The sequence below is a fragment of the Numida meleagris genome, chromosome 2 (assembly GCF_002078875.1).
Source record: "Numida meleagris isolate 19003 breed g44 Domestic line chromosome 2, NumMel1.0, whole genome shotgun sequence".
NCBI classification, from domain to species: domain Eukaryota; kingdom Metazoa; phylum Chordata; class Aves; order Galliformes; family Numididae; genus Numida; species Numida meleagris.
This window is the reverse complement of record NC_034410.1, coordinates 5774347-5796310: the sequence shown is the minus strand read 5'-3', so window position 1 is coordinate 5796310 and position 21964 is coordinate 5774347. Positions and strand designations below refer to the sequence as shown.

Below are 21964 nucleotides of genomic sequence, written 5' to 3'. Positions count from 1 at the left end.
TAGAATGCAGTAAAAAGCCTCCTCAAAAATAATTTACCTGTTATTCTTACATCAAATTCCCTCACTTCTGTGAGGCAAAGATCTGTGCAGCAGTTAAGCCCAAGGAGCTTAAAAAGGTCTTAAACGGTGTTTAAATCTCCTACTGATCCCGTGCATGCAGACAAATTGCACGCTTGGTGAAACAGGCTCTAACACTGCCACACACAAATCTTGCTGCTTAGCCGGAGGGCCATGAAATCAGTCAGGCAACAAATGCTCTGGGGCATAAGTGATTCCAAAAAAGCCTCATTCTAGCTAAAAGAATTGGTTTAGCAGCTGGAGAGATGCAGATCACCAGACTCCAATACCTTATTGCCTGTGCTAACAGTGGTCAATTACCATACAAAGCAAATCTAGGCTCTGAAAAAGCACAAGAATTGCAAAGAAGCAATATTAGATACACAGCTATATCCTTGCATCAGGGTAACCCTTCTTGCCAGACAGTCTGCAGACAATTCATACTTATCCTCGAAGATCTGGGTACTTGCCAGTTTTTTCTTGCACAGCCACAAGAAAGTCATCTGCTGCAAGACTTGTCCAAGCCTAATATACTGCTCCACAAAGCCTGCAGGAGTTGTTTTTCCATTTGCTATGGTAACACAGATGTACTTATTAAAACAGCTCTGTTCCACAGCATAAGATAGCAATTCCTGCAGAAGCAACCTTCTCATTTCAGAGCTATGTAAAGGTATATCCACACTGAGGTTTGTACAGGAGAACCAGATCTCACCCTTGCTATCCCAGATAACAGTAGGAACACAGCACACAAAGCAGAATTCATCACGGAACAAGCTTCTCCTCACCTTCTCAGATCTGTTTTACAGCTTGGAGCTCATGTTGCTGCTGAGGCAAATCCAGACACAAAGTTTGCTGTGCCTGAGATCAGACATTCAGATTAAAAAGGAAGGGAGAAACGAGTGATCACCAGAATGAAGATCACCATCCATCCCCTCCATCTCCAGAAAGCCCTCTGACCAAGCTGAAGATTACACGTGGAGACCTGCCAGATTGCTCTTACAAACAAACCTGAGCGTGATATTATTTCCACATGTTCTTTCCCAGAGCAGAACTGCTTCACTTTCCCCTCTGCTGTTTTGCAGCTTTGTGAAAGGACAAAGAGGCTGAAAAATTGCATTTAAAATAAGTGACAGAACCTCTACAATGCAGAAACGGGGCCCTTTCAGTAGCTTGCTATTCAACCAAGACATTTGGTAAAACATTTGGCAGGAAAATACAGACCCATTATTTATTTCCCTTAAGTTCCAAATGTTCTGTTAGAGACTTAGCTTTGAAGGCAGAGTGGAACAAGATGTAAACAGGGTCTACAAAAGAACATCAGGGTTGAGTAGTTTACCTTATTTACCATCACATGAGCATTTACACAACTGGCTTCCTATGGATTTCAACCATTTCTAACAAGTCTCCAAGCACTAAGCACAAGGTCCCGCATGGGACCTACCCCAAGGAGCCAGGAGACTCTCTCCATCCCTACATACTCTTGTGCGTACAATCACACAAACACATCCCTGTCTCTCCTAACACACTAAGCTTCACTCTTTTCAGAATACCATGGTCAAAATAACTGCTTTGAGGTGCTCCATTGAGGAGAGAACACAAAGTAGTCAGAGGGAAAACTGCCACACAGGTGTCCATTTTTCCCTTGTCCTCCTCCTTGTCTGAGGCTCCTTCTGCAAGCCCTCGGGCACAGCAAATAAACCCACCCTGCCCAGGCTCATTGCTCCCCAGCACTGTGAAGCTGTGGAAAAACATTTACCCTGTTTACCCAGCAGCTATCTCCCACTGCAACCAGACTTGGTTGTAGTGCTCTGCTGATGGTCTAAAAACATCCATCCTCTCCCAGCTGGTTTCTCCAAGCAGTACTTTGATACTTCAGCTTTTAATTTTCCTCCCACAAAGTATTAATACCTCTCTTAACTCCAATACAGCCTCTTTTTCTCATGCAGTTTGTATATTTTTGAATTTGATGGCCCTAAACCTCTGGTAATGCAAGCAGAGCCAGTATGTTTAAACAGAGAGAAGCAAACTGGAAGAGCAGATTTGCACTACATAGACAATAATGTCTACATGCTCATCAGGATATTTTTCTTATTTATGCAATAATATAGTAACATTCAATGCAGTCACCATTAGATTGTAATTTAGATAGTAGAGATACAAACTATTTCTGCAACCTAATTACTGTAGGGAACCTGCAAAAGCAGAGGGTTGGCCTAGATGACCTCCAGAGGTCCCTTCCAACCCCTACGATTCTGTGCTTTCTATTTTAAGTCAAACGCAAGCAAAAAATATTAATTGCTACTAAAAAAACCAAAAATGTGGTTTAAACATATCAAGAAACATTTCAAAATATACATTATGAATATATATATTGTGTAACTAGTGATAGGACTAGAGGAATGGCCTCATGTTGCATCAGGAGTGACTCAGGTTAGGAAAAATTCCATCTCCAGAAGAGTGGTCAGGTGATGGAATGGGTTGCCCAGGGAGGTGGTAGAGTCACCGTACCTGGAGGTGTTCAAGAAACATTTTGATCTTGTACTAAGTGACATGGTTTAGCAGGGAAATACTGGTGGTTGAACTTGATGATCTTGGAGGTCTTTTCCAACTTTGGTGATTCCATGATCATACAGTTCCTCACAGATAACTCAGACTATGCTTGAAGGGTGTAAAGCATTTCTCCCCTCCATTTCTGAGAAAGCAATGCAGCTGCCAAAAGAGAGTTTCCAAAATACCTCAAACAATTCTCTTTTCCAAGAAAAAAAAAGTGTAGTGAGTGAACCTTCAAAATGAACAGAAAACAATCCCTCCCTCTCAGTAACACAAGAGCTTTCACAACAAATAATAAATAGATCTATGATCACAATTTGAAATATTTTACAAGCCCTTGTTAACACACACAGCATCCTGGCAATACGCAGGGTTTATGGCTGTTTGCATTGGGACATTTCAGAATCCAGTCAGAACAGATGAACAGAATCCATAATCCAGACAAACATAAATCATTAGAGGTGGCAGCATCTCCTGTATCAGGAAGTTACAGTCCATTTTGGAGGCAACTGGAGCGATAGAAGGGGAAAAGAGCATGCTTTCAGAATAGCCCCCAGTATCAACTCAAAAGATACCTATATTGCAGTGCACAGCATTCTATGCATTTCTAACGAAATATTCTCACTTTCAGACTCCCCTCTCTCTTTATTCTGACTACCATATTTATTGCCTGACAGTTTTCTCACTTTGACAAAGCCTCAGAAAGAACTGAGTTTGCACCACGTAATACCAAAAAAGCAAAGAGCAAAGTATTCTCTCTAATCCTGACAAATTCCACTGAAGAGATCTCACTTCCTTGCACATGTAATAAATTATTAATTTTTTCTCCAAGTATAAAAGTTATAAGTAACTTAGTAAAACCCTCTGAAAGTCAATCAATAGCAGAGATGAAGAGCTCCAGGAGCCTACCTGCCAGACTCCAGCTGCAGTGATTACTGCACAGTACTGTTTTCCACATTGCTCTGACTTTGTGTAGGTTCCTTACAGCACCATCACAAAATTCAGTTCATACATGCAAACATTTACATTTGTTTAATAGTTTGCCCAACACTGATGCACTCTGCTCCCCCAGACAGCCTGGACAAGTTTGCCATTAGGAACCTGTGCAGTTCTAACAATGACCCAATGTGTGAGCCTTCAATATTTTTAATGAAAAAATGCCAACATATTTCACAGTATTTTGGCTTATAGAGAAAAAGTAGCTACAGGATCTCCAAGCAGCCGCTGCTTAAACACCACATCTGCTTGGATTAACCTCAGCAATTTAGTAAACACACCGTATGACTAGATATTTCATGGCCATGCCAAAACTCATGTTTGTCAGAGGTCAGAGAATCAGATTAACCTCAAGACTTTTGAAACAGCAGTCAACCTTCAACTCTGCTTGTAATTTTTCCAAGAACAGCTTTACTTTAAAAAAATGACAGTGGTGCAACTCATACTACCCAGATTTCCTTCTTCAAGTCTGTCTGTGTAGATATGTATAATGATATGTTACATATACCATACATATAAAAGATATATCACAGGCTAGTCAGCCTCACCTCCATCCTGGGAAAGGTGATGGAACAACTTGTTCTGGATGCTATCTCCAAACAATTGGAAGAGAAGTTATCAGGAGTAGTCAACACGGATTCACCAAGGGAAAATCATTCTTGACCAACTGATAGCCTTCTATGACATCATCACTGGCTGGGTAGATGGGGGAAGAGCAGGGGATGTTGTGCATCTTGACTTCAGCAAGGTGTTTGACACCAACTCCCACAGATGAATGGATGGTGAGGTGGATTGAGAAACAGCTGACTAGCAGAGCTCAGAGGGTTGTCATCAGCAGCACAGAATCTGGTTGGAGGCCTGCAACTAGCAGTGTTCCCCAGGGATTGGTGCTGGGGCCTGTCCTTTTCAGTATCTTCATAGATGACCTGGATGAAGGGATAGACTCCAGCCTCAGCAAGTTTGCTGATGATACAATGCTGGGAGGAATAGCTGACACATCTGAAGGCTGTGCTACCATTCAACATGACCTGGACAGACTTGAGAACTAGACAGGGAGGAACCTGATAAGGTTTAACAAGAGCAAGTGTAGAGACTTGCACCTGAAGAGTAACAACCGCACGCATCAGTACAGGTTAGGGGATTACTTGCTGGAGAGGAGCTCTGCAGAGAAGGACCTGGAAGTCCCGGTGGACAACAGGCTGACTATGAGCCAGCAGTGCCCTAGTGGCCAAGAAGGCCAATGGTACCCTGAGATGCAGTAAAAAGAACACGGACAGCAGGTCAAGGGAGGCAATCCTCCCCCACTACTCTGCCCTGGTGAGGCCACATTTAGACTACTGGATCCCATTCGGGGCTCCCCAGATCAAAAAAGACAGATCTCCTGGAAGGAGTCCAATGGAGGGCCACAAAGATGATGAAGGGCCTGGAGCACCTCCCACATGAGGAAAGGCTAAGTAACCTGGGTCTGTTCAGCCTGGGGAAAAGATGACTGATGGGAGATCTGATAAGTGTTTATAAATATCTAAAAGGAGGTGGGAGGCAAATGGATGAGGCCAGGTTCATCTCCATGATGCGTAGCACAGGACAAGGAGTAATGGCCTAAAACTTGAACGTAGGAAGTTCCATACTAACATGTGGAAGAGCTTCTTTATGGTAAGGGTGATAGAGCACTGGAACAGGTTTCCCAGAGAGGTTGTGGAGCCTCCTTCTATGGAGATATTCAAGACCCATCTGAACAACCACCTATGCGACCTACAGTGGGTTACCTGCTTCTGGAGCGGAGACGGACTCAGTGATCTCTTGAGGCCCCTTCCAACCCTTGCAATTCTGTGACAATCTTCATGTTTTTTTAAAGGAGCATTCTAGTAAAAAATAAAAGTAATTTTTGTCTTTCTACAGAGTACTTGGATAAATACCTGCGTGAACTTGAGCAGTCCCTTTTAATTTTTTACTTTATTTCGGGAAGGAAAAGCCAAGAAGATAAAGTAACACTACTCACAAATACAGTTTTTACTCTTAATAGCCTTAACTCTTCATATATTTCTTGGCCTCGGAGCAATGGCTACCAATACTACTCTTCCAAAAAAACACTGGCATGAACAGGCTTTCCTATCTTCTTGTTGAACAACCAGCAAATAGCAGCATTAACAGCATGACGAACAAAGGCCAGACTAGGAAGAAGCAGTGCTGCAATAATACACCCATCACATAAGCTGATGCCATTCACTGTAGCTGCTACTGTTTTTGTTGGAATTTATTGCTTTGGGGGATTTTTTCCTCAGGCATCCCTTACAGAGCCACAGTTTACAGCAAAAGGACATCTTATGCAGCCTTTGCTGAAAGACTGGACAAAACCACACATCACTGGAAGCAACATATATTGAACACATATGCAGAACAAAAGCTAGAGATATTTCCAAGTGAAAGTTTTGTGTTCCACGCGCTCCAGAATTTAAGAGCCAAGCTAATTAAGCTGCTTGTAAGAAAATTCTTACTGCATTGTTTTAGCACAAAATTGGATCTACCTACCAGTTTGCTTTTAATTAGAAACAGCCATTGATTTTTGGCCTTACAGAAGGATGGGTCATCATCCTTTCTGAATTAAATGGCTATTTTTGACACAGCAAAGGCATGCAACTGCTCATACAAATCCCTTTCGGAGAAACAGGCCTGCGGTAGCCAACAGCACAGCACTCTCAGGACAGAAGCTCCCTGGCTGCTGGTACGGTCTGGAGGCAGCTGGGAAGGACACAGGATGGTCCTGAGAGCAGCCTGCTCCTCTCTGCAGGGACAGGGACCTCTCAAACAGAGCTGGAGTCTTTGTTATGGTGCGAAGTGAGAGAAGGGAAGAGCTAAAACCAGACTAATCTAGCTCCAGCAACTCTCAGAGAAATACACTGTGGGCCACAAGCTGTCCTCCTGTATAACATCATCGCTCCCATTCATTTTAATGAGATGACATACGAAGATCTATTTTTAATGAGCCACTGTAAATCACTTCTAAATGCAACTTTAAAAGCTTTAGGATCCAAGCTTAGTCATTTCAGCACAGCTATAGAAATCCACATCACACCAGCTAAAATAAATCCTGCTGGAATGAATACAAGTTCTGATCAACACTTTACAGAAAAAGAAAATCTTAAAATACTAATAATGTTCATTATACTTCATAATGAAAGGAAGATACATAGAGAGAATAGCTGCATGAATTGCTGAAAACCTAAAAAATTGTACTATGAGTTTGCAAGTTGGAAGAACACTGTTTTATAAAAATATTTTAAATTCATTTTTATGGCTGTAGGTTCCCACTCTTCCCTATCTTATCCCTGTCAAATGGTTTGCCTGCAATGTACAAACACTGATTTGTATTTCAGGTTTTGCATATTAACCACAGATGCCTACATATCACATGCTAGTCTTTAAATCTGTGGGCTAAATACTGGATACCTCCTCCAGGGATGTAGCTTTGGTTATCAAGCTTTTTGGAGCTTCTCAACTGCAAGTTCTGTCTTTAGCCACCTCCATTTCACATGTTTCTTTCCTGAGGAATATATTTTACATTTTAACATCTCTCACTTTGTCAATTAGATTTTATTTTTCCCCCCTTACTGACAAGGAATCACTTTCTCCCTACATATTTCTCCTCTCCACAGAAAGGGAATGCTTAAAAAAAAGACATCTGAGGACACATTTTCATGCAAAAAACAGTTAGAAATTTGGAACAAAGAAGTTTCGTAATATTCTGGCTCTCTCGTTAACGATCTACCTAACGGAACACCAGGTTTGGTTACAACCAGTGGCACAACAGTGCACCAAGAAAATTAACATAGCAGCCCTGTTAGTGATTAGTGTCAGCAAGTACATTCGGATTTAGAAACACAAGCTTATGAAAATTCCAGTGCCCAGTACTGAGTAACTAAGCACCACACAGTTTTGTGCTGCCGCAATGTCCTTTCCCCCCCAGTGAAGCTCCTTGTTGCCCAAAGGACAATTGCACCCATGGAATTAGAGGGATCTCTAGCAAATGTGTTGCCGTTTAGGGATGCTCTGCTGGATGTTACTCTCAGCCACCTGGCATATAAATACACGCCATGCCATTTGTGGAGCCCTAAAAAATGCCTTCTCCCTTTTATTTACTAATAGACACTTCCTTCCAACTGAAAGGAAGAGATTTGCTTTTCATTAGCAAAGCCAGCTGTCAAGGAATCCCAGATGTTCATGTACTGCCTCCAACAAAAGGTGCGTGCATTTTGCAATGCAGTTCTTCCTTCTTATACACAACTTAAAAAAGGGCAGGCTTAAAAACCACACCGACAATTTCTTTAATGCACCTCTCTCCAATTAAAGATCTAAATATCAGTTTATGATCCTCCTGTGCTATATACAAACACAAAAGGTAAGAGAGCTTACAAGGTCAGCTATGCTTAAGTAAGCTGCTTAGTGCCTTTTCTCAACACCTCAAATCTACCAGCCTGTTCCTTGCATATTATGCCCACAAGGCTCACAAGAACAGAAGTAAAAATACAAATGCATGCAAAACAATTAGAGGAGAAATACTTCTACACGAACAGCTGAATAGAAAAGCACTCACCTCTTCCAGAAGAGTCAGCACTAACAAAACAGTGTTTTCACTATGCAACCTTGCACTAACTGCAGTAGCAGTCAAACCCTGTTGGTGTCTTCATTCCCAGCAAACAATAAAAAAAACGAGCCTGAAACTTAACACTTGGTTGCTGAGAACTGCTTCCAAGTCAGTACTGTGAGTGGGGCAACAAACACAGGCTTCTCTATGGCAACAGGCTAACGTGGATGGGCTTTAGGACAAGAACTCTATAAGGCTAGACCTCAATTGTCTGCACATACAGCCTCTAAGTACTGTTCTGATATTTTTTAAAGGTGATGCATGAGCCATTCGTTTGTCAGCAATCATTTTACTGCCACTAACTTGAGAAGCATAATCAATGTCTTTCTAAGGAATCTTCCATTAAAACACCAGTGGATTGGATCTCAGTCATTCTAGAGAAAGCCACCATTAAGTTTGCATGCAAATTTCAATTCTAAGAATTCCTTTACTCCTTATTTTCCAAACCACTAGTAACTGTGTAATATTTCCACATTTTGAATAAAGTTTAGCAGGTACGATTTCTGTTCAAATGAGCCTTAAAATTTTTTAATCAAAAGTGCTTTCATCTTTTTTCCAGCATTTTACAACATCTTCCAAATCTAAAAAAATAAACACAAATGTCAACTGTACCACCCTCCTACCAGAAACGCTGGCAGGAAATTTGGCAAGGAAACAGACCTCATGAAAGTACTTTGGAGTGGGACAGCGAAAACTGGGGTTAATGGCTCAGTTTTAAGCCTGTAACCACTGACCATTGATACTGCATTCTGCACAAGACTTGCTGTAAATCCCAGCGGTGCAGTTAACTCCAAGCAGACATCTCCTTGTGGAGAATTCGGTACTGAAATCAACAGCTGCATACAAAAAGATGTTAAGAACACCTACCATCTCAGACAAGAATTTTCACGAAAGACTGTACCTGAAGTTGTATAAAATGCAAACCCGATGCAATTAAGTTATTTCCTAATATTACAGAACTGGAAACTCTGTGAAGCTGACTTAATGCGAATGGTTAGGTTTCATCTAGCCCTCCAGCATTAGATTACAAGAACTCATTCATAGGCCTCCAAGTCTATTTCCCACAAATCACACAAGGTTGATTCAGTTCTCTTTTCCTAGATGACTTCCTTTCAGTACGCAGAAACTTACATAAAAACATGACCAAAGTGCTATGTTTGCACCCCACGTGCTACATTCACTTACAATTGTAAGTCAGAAGCTGCCACCAGACAGCAACTCAAGGCTGTGCCTAGTGCTGCAGCTCTGGGGTCTGCCCAGGGAGGTGGTGGGATCACCATGCCTGGAGCTGTTTAAGAACCATGGAGATGTGCCACAGTGGGACATGGTCAGTGGGCATGCTGGGATAGGTTGACAGTAGGACTAGGTGAGGTCTTTTCCAACCTCAGTGACTCTGTGATTCTGCCCTTGCAGGGCAGTTTGTCTAGCCCTGCACCAAACATCTTTATGGAGCTGGAGCACCTGATATTAATATACATACACACTATTTGTCTATAACAAAATCTAGCAGTTGCGTGAGCAGGGTTAAAACAAGGTGCAGTTTAAACTCACAAAAGCTGGCAGATAGGAAAATACTTAACTCATTCTCAACTGCTAGGAATTCCTAATTCCTGTTAGGGCTCTCCGTGCTGTTAAGAGATGGCACAGTCTTGGAGAGATCCTCAGTGTATTATATCGTGAGTTCTGCATGGCTGGCCACTGAAATCACAGAGAACTGAAAGAAATATTAGAAAAACAGGTTTAACTGAACTCAACGTCTATTTGCTATTCTTGTGTCTAAAAACAAAGGTCACAAAGTTTTAACTTCAAGCTTTAGTACAGAATCCACAGTATCTGTGCCATCTGGAACAGTGTAACAAGGGACTTTCAAGTTTTCCAGTAGGAAACTCTTTCCCAGGAAGACCAAAAAAACCTATCATCATTTTTGTTTTGGATCTATTTCCAAAACAGAAGTTTACAGCAATTTCCACATACCAGTTTCTCTCTACTTCTCCCATTTTCTCACTAATGTCTCCAGCCATCAACATAGAAGAGGAAGCCCAAGGATACAAACCAACTCCATGCTCTCTCCTCAGCTGATGGACTGAGCCAGGACAACCATATAATTAAGGTATGAGATGAAGCCACACGATGCTCTGATTGAACTGTTTGCACTGCTATGGTTTTTGATGAGATCTTTGGAAACTCACTGTGTCAATACTCACTTATTAAACCTGAATGCTGCACTAAGGCAAATGCATCAAAGGTTTCAAGGCCACAATAAGCAGAAATAATTCAAATACCAAGTGAAACTCTGAGTGGAAGAGCAAGAGCTCATTCTTTCTGCCCCCCAGCAAGCCAATTTATGAGGTATACTGAACTCTCGCACAAGAGACACTGTTTTTCCTTTTCTTAAGGAAATACAATAAGACTAACAGAAGAGGTACCTAGCATCACTGCTACAACCGTATCTACAAGTGGAGTCAATGAAAACACGCATCTAAACTAAAACTTACATTGCTAAATATTGAATTTGACAATGGAGTAGGGTGTTTTCAAATACATCAGCAAACAGACCTTGTATTGGCTTGTTTCTGAAAAGAAGTGGATTTGAACTGTTGGATTAGAGCGATAAATCATTAGCAAGAACATTTCACGCTGCATGGAAAGGAAACTTCTACAAGTTACGCCAAAAACTAGATTCCCCTTTCATTTCCTTCTACGAGATCTTACAGACACACTTGGTACCCTACCAAAGAATCTCCTTTGAGGAAAGGGTTGTGGAGCACTACTCCATCCCCCATTAGCCGCTTTTCTTCTACTTATCTATTGCCAATGTTTTTAATGAGAAAACATTCTCATAATTTTGATGTTGAAATCATGGATGTTGCAACAGGATCAACAGCACGTTCCCCTACTTCACTAGGAGTGGATTTCCAGCACACTGATAGCACAAACACTCAGCACACAACCCAGAACTCAGTCTCCTCTGGTTTCACAAGTGATGAGTCTCAGTGTCTGCTGATGCAAGAGATAAGATGTCAACTGGCAAAAAAAACAGGTATTCCAAGAAATAGGAAAGTAAAGAAAGCACTTCTAGAAAGCAAACTCCGTAACACATAGATGAAAGGTATCAGCAGAGCCCATAAAGTCACCTGTTCTTGATGCTACACTAAAGGAACTAGCAGAATAGTCAAAATACCGACAAAGAAGGATTCATAAGGAGTTGTGCACCAAAACAGGATACAAGATAGAGTTCTGTTCTTCCTGGAAAAGGATCTCTCTTAATTCAGGCCACCTCTGAGGTTTACAGCATCTAATTTAATCCCTGCCCGCACAAGAAAATCTATGCCATTTGCCAGATAATCCTTTAACAACTGTATATAAACTAAAAACAAGACCTCTGAATACATTCTTAACATCCATTATGTTTAAATCAGCGTGGCATACAGCCATTATTTACTGAGGTACCTTGCTTCTTGCATGCCTCTGCAAGTCTATTAGCTGAGCCTATCATTTTAAAATTAGACTTCCTCAAGGGTGCTGCATTTCACAGTGAAAGTCACAGGAATGACATCAAAAAGGTACTGCAGGTAAGCAGCTACCTCACATTAGCAGCTCTGCAGCATTTCTTCATGCACATACTCCTTCCCTCTTGCACAGGGAGAGCAGTGATTTCTGTTCAATGGCTTGCTGTATGGCAAGAGGGATCAGAGCACGTGTGCCACTGCAGCAGAGCCAATAAGGTATCACTCAGTCTTGGCAAATGCTTGCTCTCAGAAACACAGAATCTTGCACAGCTATTACCACCAGAAGAAATAAAACCACACCAGCTCATCTGCCCTACACCGAGTAGAGACATCCAAGTACCTACCTGCTAGCAATACCAAGAGCCTGCACACACCTATCCCTTGCTCATGCACACAGTTTTCAGCATGAAATTTGAAGGTACCTGGATTAGAGATTCTAGCCTGTGTAAACAGTGGAAAAGTTGATTCACCCCTGAGCATTGTTTTCCAGCTTCAAACATGCAAACTGTCTGGTTGCAGAAAATCCCTAGACTACACAAGAAATGGCTGAGTATCAACAGCTTCCTAATTTCCCCGCTTTGTTACAGTTTTCACAGTATATACACTAGTTATTAGACAATACTAACTCACACGAGAAACATGCTGGAGCACAGATGAAAGATATGGAAGACACTAGCAACTTTTACACAAAACAAGTCAAACAAATGCATTTTCTCATGCTGCTAAAAACCAGTTTAACAGCCAAAGACTTTGTACTGATAGCATACATTAACACAGTAGCTGCAACAGCAGATGTATTCATCCCCATAAGCCACCATGTTTTGGAGCCTTATATAAGAATCATAAGAGTATCTGCATCCCTCGTTTTAACAAGGATTGAAATAGACTTTACCTTTGTAATGCTTCTTCGAGGAAAAAAAAACACATATCTTTGCACTTGAAGCACATGAGCATGTTTTAACAGACAGAAACAGGGAGCAGCATCTCTCCAAAACAGAGGGTACTAACAAAAATTACTTAAGTTTAGTGATACCAGTGCTGCCTAGCCAGAGAGATGGAACAGCTTAGGAAGTCTATAAGCTGAACTGTCACAGAAAAGAATAACAACCTTTTTTTGTTCTCCTTCAAAATTTCACAGTCACAGAACAGTTGAGGTTGGAAAGGCCTCAGAAGGTCACCCAGCCCAACTCCCAAATTTGACCTTGTCCCTTCAGCTGGAAGTCTCCCCTTACTTTCCTGCTTCTCTAATCAACATGCAGCTGCTAAACAGCCTGACAGCTGATCAAGCTGCAATACTTCACAGAACCTTAAGGTAACTTAAGTAAGAATGATCCTCTCTCTGTTCCTTCTGCCCCTGCTGTACGCTATTATCTTGCTTGAAGATCCAAATTCCCCATTTTTTAACATCTGCTCTTATACTCCTAATCTACCCATCCATTTGATGCGCAGCTTGCCCTGCTCTACACACACTCTCTGTCGGCCATTAAAACTGTTATTTCTCTAGTAATTGCTTTCTACATACTCATCATTCACCTTTATTTCCCTTGCCATGCTGTTCGGAGGCTTCCTTCCTTCCAAAAAGCTTGAATCACACATCATACCTTCCAGTATTTTACATCACTAGGAGAAAGATGATGACATCCACTCATTCTGTCTCCTGACACACAGTAACCTATCAGGAACTCCTTCCCTTGCAGAACAGACTATCAACTTGAGTCCTCAGAAACAAAGTGATTAGAAAGCAGAAGCCCTGGGATCCTCAGTGAGAATCTCTTAACTGACAACAGGTCAGGCAGCCTGCTGGTTCCTCCTGCAAGGAGGAGAGATGAGGGCTCACTAGAGCTGCAGCTCTATTACTTTCCTTCCCTGCTGCAGAAGAGCTCCTAAAACTCCACAGGAGCTTATCTTACCAAGAGATGAGTCAAAGCTTATGCAGAAGGCATGCAGTGCTGCAGAGACAGTTTTACCAGGGGAGGCCAATCGCGTGTTAATCAAAAGCCTCTTATCTGGAAACACCTGGTCCTTTGTGCTGTTCTAAAATGAGGTCTAGGGATCCCAGCTGGACTGCTTCACAGCTGCAGGTAACGCAGATAGCAGAAACACTGCTGGGGGGACAGCTACCGTCCTTCCCTGAGCACAAAGATTGGCTTAATCTAACCAGAGATGACCAGGAGCAGGCTACTATTAAGATGAGAGCCATACAAGAAAGAAAAAATGCAGATACTAGATCAGAAAGTACTCAAAATATCTCATGTTACTTACAGACTGCTCTTTCTAAGCAAGGACAGAAGGGATTTGACCTCAGTTGAAACGCTCGCTCCAGAGAAAACAAGCGTATTAGTGCAGTGCTGATCATCCTGCATAATTGCTGTGCTGGAATTAGGAGATTTCACCAAGCCTTCAAGCAGAAAGCAACTCTCCAAACACGGCTAAAGCACGGATTATTGACAGAGCAGCAGCAGCAAAGCCAGGTCATGAGATCTTTTTTTTCCTCCAGAAGAGCAGGGGCCGCTTTACACCTGGTTACAGCAGGGGTCGTGCCAGGCCTCCCGCCGCCGCGCTCAGCGCACCTGTGCAGGCAGAGGCAGCAGCCCGGGGCCGGCGTCCGAGGGCAGCGTGCCCCAGGGCCAGGACCCCGCGCAGCCCGAGCCGCGGAGCAACCAAGGGACAGAGGCTTCTTCTGCCTCTCAGAGCGGGTCGTTTGCTGTCGCTCCCTCCAGCCGCAGCCTCCTTTATAAGCTTAACACGCAAAAAGGAAGGAAAATGCCACGGGAACTCACTAGAAGGGCTGGAGCCCAGCCACGTAACACAACGCGCATTCGTGCGAGGGGAAAGGGAGCCTCGATGGTACAACGCACGCACCGAAAAGCGCAGGAACAACAACAAAACTACACCGCCGTCCATCCGGCGCCGCGCAGCCCCCATCCCCGAGCTCTGCCCCACCGCTCAGGTCAAGCTCACCGCCTTCTGACCGCCCTCTCCCCGCCCGGGCCGCCCCTCGCTCCACCGCCCCCGGCCCCGTTCCACGCGGCTCAGGACCGCCACCCCCTCACTCACCGCGGCGGCGGCATAGCCCCTCAGCCCACCCCGCGCCCTCAGCGGCGGCGGCGCCGGCTCCACGTAACCCCTCCTCCTGCTCCTCCTTTCTCTCCTCCTCCTCCTCCTCCTCTTTCTCCCTCCCCGGCCGCACGTGACACGCCGGGGCGCGGCCGCCATGATGGGCGGGGCTAATGGGGCCGGGAAGATGGCGAGTGCTCGTGGGGAGGGCGGTGGGGTTGTCTCGGTGTTCCCGTCTGGGTTTCTTAACCGCGTGAAACGTAACAGTGTGCTGGATTCTGCGCCTCGGATGGGGCAGCCCTGGCTCTGTGTACAGACTGGGGAGGAGAGGCTGGAGTGCAGCCCCACAGAAAGGGATCTGGGGGTTCTGGTCTGACAGCAGTTGTGCCCGAGGGAACGGTGCGGAGCTGTGAGGGGAGAGGGGCAGCTGGGGGTGAGGGAAAGGTTCTGCCCCAGAGCGCGGTGGGCATGGAACGGGCTGCCCAGGACATTGGGCACGGCCCCGAATGCTGGAGCTCAGAGAGTGTTGGGACCACGCTCTGACAGTTTTGCTTGGTGCCGTGCAGAATCAGGAGTTGGATCCTTTGGATCCCATCCAACTCGGGATGTTCTGTGATTCTTTTCCTGAGCAGTGAAGCACAGAGGGGTTCAGGGGTGGAAATGCAGCCTTCAGTCTGCTCCCCCCAGAGCTCTGCACATGCATCTGGACACTGGGAATCATAGAATCATAGAATGCCTTGAGTTGGAAGGGACCCCAAGGATCATCAAGTTCCAACCCCCCTGCCACAGGCAGGGCCACCAGCCTCCACGTCTGGTACTAGCCCAGGTTGCCCTGGGCACCCATCCAACCCCGTCTTGAACGCCTCCAGGGATGGAGCATCCACAGCCTCTCTGGGCAGCCTGTACCAGCACCTCACCACTCTCTCTATAAAGAACTTCCCCCTGACATCCAATCTAAACCTTCCCTCATTGAGCTTAAAACCATTCCCCCTTGTCCTATCACTACCTACCCTTGTAAAAAGTTGTTTCCCCTCCTGTTTATAATCCCCTTGTAAATATTGGAAGGCTGCAACGAGGTCTCCTTGCAGCTTTCTCTTCTCCAGGCTGAACAAGCCCAGCACCCTCAGCCTGTCTTTGTGAGGGAAGTGCTCCAGCCCTCTGATCATCTTCCTGGCCCTCCTCTGGACCCTTTCCAACAGCCCCACATCTTTCCTGTATTGGAGGCCCCAGACGTGGACGCAGTAAGGCCAGTTCCCTTGCAGTTTTCTTTGAAGACCAAAAGCCCTCTCCCGTCCCTCAGGAGGTCCTGCTTTGGGCTTCGTGATCTTGAATGGCATTTGGAAGTATTTATCGTAGATCTCTGAATGGGAGAAAAGAAACAAGTGGAGCTTAGTCTGACAGGAGATGTCCGGGCTAAATATCTTGATTTTCCTTGCTGTGGAGCTGTTGGGCATGTGTGGGACTAGCTTCTTTCCCTGCCTCAGGGAATGCAAATACCAGTCTGACACTTAGCAGGTGCCCCAGCAGAGTGTGTTCAGTACCTCCTCTGAAAGCTGTTCCGCTCTGTGTGTGTAATTAAACACTAATTAAGTTGTGAGAAGTAATGAGTTTGTAGGGCTTGTGGGTCAGTTGCTTAGAAGGGAAAAACCTGAAATCAGGGCCTAACTGTTCATTATCACACTTGTTCTTTTGACCCAGTGATTATCACCTGCAGAATGGAAAGAGAGCTGAGAGAAGTTAACCGCAGCTATGCTTGGTCAGCTTGGCAGTTAATGTGCAAGAGTTCATAACCTTTCAGGTGGAGAGGCATGCTGAACCCTCAGATCTTTCAGATCCAGAGCAAATGATCTAACCAATGACTTTCAGATGAAAGGGTGGTGGGGTAGCTTCACCACTCATCCATATTTGTGCAGAACTTGACTTGTGGATGTCATTTGAGGTGTGAAACTGAAAGACATTTTGGGTTTGTAAACCCTGGAGAGGTTTAGGAATGAAGTGTTGACTTGCTCAGCGTAGTCAGGACTGGAAGCTTTTCTGAGCATACCCAGATACAGAACTTGAGCTGCCTGCACCATCTGATAGCTAGCTGCTGAGTGACATTTTGAGAATGGCAGATTTTATTTTAGTGGAAATTAAACAGGCTTGACACACTGAGTCCATTCTTTGGTGCATTACTGCCCCAGCTATCCAAACATTACAACAAGGTGCTTTGTAATAACACAAATAGAGCAAAATAACAGAATTTGTCAAAAAGCTGTAGCTACAGTGTTGAAGTACAGGAGCCAAAAAAACAGCATATACTCAGAAGGTTCAGTAAGAGGAAAAAAGAGTGACAGAATGGAGAGGTTAGCTGGCAGATGACAAGGAGGCAGAAGGGATCAAGATGAAAGTAATGTGCGCAATGAGATAGCCTTGTAGTTAGCATCCCCATCAGCCAGCTTTTCATAATTTCTATTTCGTAATGGCTAATATGCAGCTTTGATCTCTCATTCATAATAACTTAGCCTGAGGATTTTAGGTGTGTGTGATGCAGTTTTAGGTAAAAGCAGCCTCAGCACATATGCTATCTGCTTCTTGCAGATTTATTATCATTGTAGCCCTAGTTTGGCCAGCTCTTGCCTACCCTATAATTCCAATTACTTAATCTACCCAGGCAGTTATTTTAGCTCTTTTTGCAAAGAGTTTCCTTGCTGCCTGGATTATCATTTTATTAACAATTAATAAACTGCTGCTTTTTAGTGTCATTTGCTATAAGGTCTCTGGGACATGTTTCATTTCTTAAGATCCTTAATACTCTGCCCAGCCCAATTGTTTAATATGCTCTATGATAAGTCATTAATGTTAACTGATTGCTCCTCTTCCTATATGTTCATAGCAAGGGACAGGAATTCATATATAAATGCTGGCTAGAAATAGTAACCCAAAGTAATGCTCGGTCAATGAGATTTATGTTCAGAATTTGGGATCCATATGTACTCAAGCACTGAAATTTTATTTATTTACATGTTATGCACAGAAAGGACAGGAGAGAAAGGGACATTGAGCTTCTAAAGATAAATTCTTCATCTTCTGCTTAGGCTGACTCTTCAAGAAAAAGAAGAGGAATATCCCTGAACAGAATTAATGTATATTACTCTTCAAAATTCAAATCATTCAGAACAAATTCCTCCAGCTGATATGTAGAGCTGTTGTCCAGCTGTGATAGAGGAGACTGGTGGAAACTCCAACTATTCTTTTAATAACCAGGAGAAATTGCATTTCTTTCGGTAATTTCCTTGTGTAAGTTTGTGTAGGGGCTGACCATGACTAAAGGCAGAGTCTGCACATTCTCTAGTGGAATTTCTATGTGATTACAGCTTTGAATGAGGTAAACAAGCCCTTGTAAACACTGGACATTCTATTCAGAATTCTCCTACCAGTTATTTTTACTGCATATCACGTAGGGTTTCTTTTGCTTGCTCTTTCCAAAAGAGAAAAGGTCAGATGAATATCTGGAATATGTATGTGGGTTTATCCGATCTGTTCCCTTTACTCAAATGCTTTTAAACTCTTGGGCCATTTTCAGCAAATTTGACAGTGGGTGGAGGTCTCAAAGAGATTATATTCTGAATAGCTTTGCAAAAATAGATGTCAGGATAGTAGAGAGACTGTTATCTACAACTGAGGAAAAGCCTGTAGAACAAGTTCATCCCACATACCTCTACATTCATTAGGAGCACACTGGAAAGAATGTGTGGAGCTGTTGTGGCTAGTCTATTGAAAGCATCAGTTCTGTGCTTCGTGGTAGGCAAAAAGGCAAAAAGGTTGTTAGGTACGTTAAGGCAGGAACGAAAGATAAGGTAGGATACTGCTGTAAAACCTGAAATGTTTGTACATCTTGAATATTGTGTGGAATTGTCCATAAAGAACCATGAAAGGTGCAGAAAAAAGCAGCAAGTTGATCAGAGCTATGGAATTACTTTCTTAAAAAGTGGTTTAAATACGGTAAAATAGGCTAGCTTGGAAAAGAACTATGAAGGAATATGATAATAGTATAAAATTTATTGTTTTGAGAAAGTGAATTCTATATTTGTTATAGCATAAGGTTTAGGTGTCTAGAGTGAAATTTTCAGGCAATAAATTTAAAAGAAACAAAAGGAAGTATGTTTTCTCTTGAGTTATAATTGTAAATTGCTACAAGTATATTGGGGAGGTGAAAAGTATAAATGTGCTCCTGAATGGATTAGAAGTGGAAAGGGAAGAAATTTCCATTGAGGCATATTTAGCATAATGCTAATGCAGCTGCCAGCTCAGGAAATCTCCAAGTAAAGGGGCGGATTCAGCCAGCAGATTAAGACACTTAAACTTGGGTTTAACTGTGTAGGTGTCTCTATGTGAACCAGATGTCTAAGTTCCCTTTATGCTCAGTAGAGAACGAAAGTAGGATTTAGTTAGATAAATGCAGGCAGCTAATGCCATTTAAGGCATTGTGGAGTTTCCTACCTGGCCTCCAGCTCATGTTCCAAGAACATTCAAGTCTCCTAAAAAACCCCACAGAACTGTCATATCTGTCGGTCTCATGTGGGAATCTGATATCTCAGACCATCATAGCTGTCACTAAGCTGAACCCTGCTCATAGTTGATTCAGCAAGCTATTCAGATCACCTTAAGGTAGATATATTTGCCTATTTTTGGACAGCTGGATGGCTCTTGACTTCATTAGTTGTAGTGAGTAGTTCTCTATTGACTACAGCAGAAACTTTGACTAACATGAAGACATCTACGTGGGTACACTTCAGTCTAGGTGTCAGAATGTATGGCTTTTGCCAGACTGTACCAGAGGGTAAAGTTGCTTAGTTTTCATTATGCTGTTTCCTGAAGTTCCCCTAGCTAGTCAGACCTCTGAGATGATTTATCTGGTATTGATTTAGGGGATGAAGACAGGATATTGCTTATGAAAACCTTACAGCACTCAGATGTGATTGGTAATGAGGACTGCGTGAAAGTTGAGATGCACAATACATTGTAGAACAATGCCTCGATGTGTAGTGTCACTGAATGCAGTTTCATAAATCTCTAAGCCTAAAAGATGCCTGATGGCTAAGAGTTCTGGGGCAGCCACAGATGCTGCTGATGAAGCGACTAGAATAACACATTCTTAAGCCATTAGATCCTGTAACAGCAAGCAATTTTTTTCACAGAGGTAAATCAAAACGAATTTGGTTGATGACAGGCTTCACACCCTTCTGTGAATCAGACCGGTTTGATCTTGTTAGAGTAGCAGAACTTGCCTAAAGAGAATTTCAGCTGATGTTCAAGCTAAAATAGAAAGAACAGTAAGAAGAAAAGCCAAATGATAATTAGATGACTTTTGGAATCAATTTCCTTCTCGGTCTCTTGCACTTAAAATTACTCATGTTTTCTAGTTGGAAAGGCTGAACTTTTAGCACTGGTGTTGTCATAGAATCATAGAATGGCTGAGATTGGAAGGGACCTTAAAGATCATCGAGCTCCAACCCCCTACTGTGGGCTGGTTGCCAAGCACTAGATCAGGCTGCACAGGGCTCCTCTTGGTGAAAATTTTAATGAAACAAGTCAACATACTCAGACTTCTTTGGAATGTCTTACAACTAACTGAAGGAGCATTTATGCTTTTAAAACTGAATTGGTAACTAATTGTGCAACTACAGCAGCTTTCCCATTTGATATTTATTGACAGAATGTCTTAATAGTACAATAAATAACCAAGACTCCCTCTCAGCATCACCGCTGTTAACAGACCATCTATGTCTCCCAAATGCCCTGCTTTTCAAGATGAGACAGATGAAAAAGAAGCCTTACATGATCCGATGGCAGACTCTTGTCCCTTGTCCCATACCTGGGACACAAGTTCAAATGACCAGCTAAATGTAGCAACATTAACCCATGCTAATGAAGGAAGAAGACAGTTGTGGAATGGAGCACCGGTGATGCGGCCCTAAAATCTGTAGGAAGGCGGTGACATGAGCCACTGAATGTGCATGGCAGAATTCACAGGATCTTGCCCTGATTTGTCTCAGCAAGGAACTATAGCACTGAGAATTTGCAGAGCTGTAGTATTGTGCTCTGTTCCATTGCCTTCAACTTTTTAATATCAATTTTCAGCCTGATCTGTGTTATTTTCCTGTACTTCTTACACTTCTCTGATATTTTCTGTAGAGTCTCTCCAGCACTGTGGAAAAGTTGTGTTGTGTTTTAGCTTTTAAGAGTTGCTGACAAAATTCCGTCTGTTTTTGGTATTCAGAAGTTCTCCTGTTTAGAGCTGGGAACAAGATGTTACATTTTCTGTCATTTCATTTTACTGAAATAAAACATTCCTTGGAGTCTGTAGAAGGAGGTAACTGGCTAAACATTCTGCCCAGCATTGCTCAACTGCGCTCAGATCTCTTCCCAGGCTCGGGGTCTGGGCCAGCCTGGCTGATTTCTGTTCCACTTTCGAAAGTTTTGCAAAGTTGTAAGAATGAAAACAATCACATATAACCCAGAAATCTCATAACTGAACTTCGCAGTGAAGTATTTTAGAATTATCCCTCTCCACCTGTGCTTTTATACCCTGATCAGAAGAGGAAAAAACTTTATTTGCAGAGGAGATCAATCTTGTCTTCTTTTTACAGATGTGGAAGTTAAGGCGCAGAAAGATCAAGCTGTTTGCCCCAAGTCGTCCAAAAGAATCATAGAATCATAGAATCATAGAATTAGCTAGGTTGGAAAAGACCTACAAGATCACCTAGTCCAACCATCCACCTACCACCAACATAACCCCACTAAACCAGGTCTCTCAACGCTATATCTAAACGTTTCTTAAACACCTCCAGGGACGGTGACTCAACCACCTCCCTGGGCAGCCTGTTCCAGCGTCTGACCACTCTTTCAGAAAAGTAGTATTTCCTAATGAAATGAAATAATAAATGAAATTCCTAATGAACCGCAGCAAGGAGAAAAATAGAACGGAGTCCTTCAATTCTCACTCTGTTGCATCTCTCAGTCCTCCTATTTTTATGAAAGTGTGTGAAATTTAATGTTTATAGGTAAGTACGTGAGAAAGATTCGGTCTTCCCGAAGCCTGGAAACCAAACCTTTACCCATATCACAGAAACGGGGCTGGATGGAGTTCAGACAATGATATTAAGGCCTG

At 43.1% G+C, this 21964-nt stretch overlaps 1 protein-coding gene across 5 annotated transcripts in view; it reads right to left on the bottom strand.

The window, feature by feature from the left end:
- The window catches only part of GALNT11 (polypeptide N-acetylgalactosaminyltransferase 11), a 42665-nt gene extending 27731 nt beyond the window's left edge, over positions 1 to 14934 (bottom strand). For 2 of the 5 annotated variants that reach the window (XM_021387087.1, XM_021387091.1), the window contains exon 1: positions 14812 to 14934. The gene's annotated coding sequence lies outside the window, so the exon portion shown is untranslated. Of the gene's footprint in view, positions 1 to 4151; positions 4177 to 9825; positions 9920 to 14715; positions 14739 to 14811 lie in introns of those variants that run through there. The other 3 variants (XM_021387088.1, XM_021387089.1, XM_021387090.1) reach the window with 3 other exon arrangements.